This window comes from Chrysochloris asiatica, unplaced genomic scaffold (assembly GCF_000296735.1).
Source record: "Chrysochloris asiatica unplaced genomic scaffold, ChrAsi1.0 scaffold00179, whole genome shotgun sequence".
Lineage (NCBI taxonomy): Eukaryota > Metazoa > Chordata > Mammalia > Afrosoricida > Chrysochloridae > Chrysochloris > Chrysochloris asiatica.
This window is the reverse complement of record NW_006408697.1, coordinates 3,577,039-3,577,924: the sequence shown is the minus strand read 5'-3', so window position 1 is coordinate 3,577,924 and position 886 is coordinate 3,577,039.

Genomic DNA, 886 nt, shown 5'->3' with positions numbered 1-886 from the left:
GAAACCTTATTCCCTTCACCCTACAGCTCTGATCTTGCCCCTACAGACTTCTCTTTGTCCCCCAATTTCAAAGAATTTTAAAAGGAAAACAATTTGAGTCTCTCAAGGACGCCAAAATTACCTTTTTGATGTTGTATAAATCAAAGAGTGCAGAATTCCTTGGGGGAGGGTTAAGAGACAGAAACTGCCTTTAGAAATGTAGTGCCCTAGATGGAAGATATGTTGTTGAGAAACAATTGTTTCATATTTTGATATTTTTGTTTAATAAAGGTTTCTGTGATTTTGTAACAATACTTTTCACTAACTTCTTTTCTTTTTTGGTAAAATGATCGATGATGTTTTGTTTTTGTTTTGCTGTTTTAACTTTGTAGTGTGAAGTTAGTGAAGGTTTACAGACAAGACCATGAGTTTGACATTCAACAATCCTACATTTATTTCATCTCAATCACTGCAATCCCTCCATGGAACAATTTATCCCACTTCCTCCGGGAGGTCCCTAGTTCCATTCCACCCACCATCCTATCCCTTCTCAGCGTTGTCCTTAGATAAATGTTGCCCTTTTGATTTTGAATGACCATTCCATGGTGGGTGTACCTTACTAATGTTGTTGTCCCCCCCTATATACCTATCTCCTGCTTGGCTAGAAATTGGATCACGAGGATGAGTTCCTCTCCACAGGGACATAGTCTCGAATTTCTCCAGTTTCTTTCTGACCAGTAAGCCCAGTCTCTTTTTTTTAATAGTTTTGAGTTGTGTTCTACATTTTCTGCCACTCTATCCGGGACTTTCTAATGTGATTCCTTTCAGAGCAGTTGATAGTGGTAACCAAGCACCATCTAGTTCTTCTGGTCTCAGAGTTGTGGAGATTGATGTTCACATGATCCAT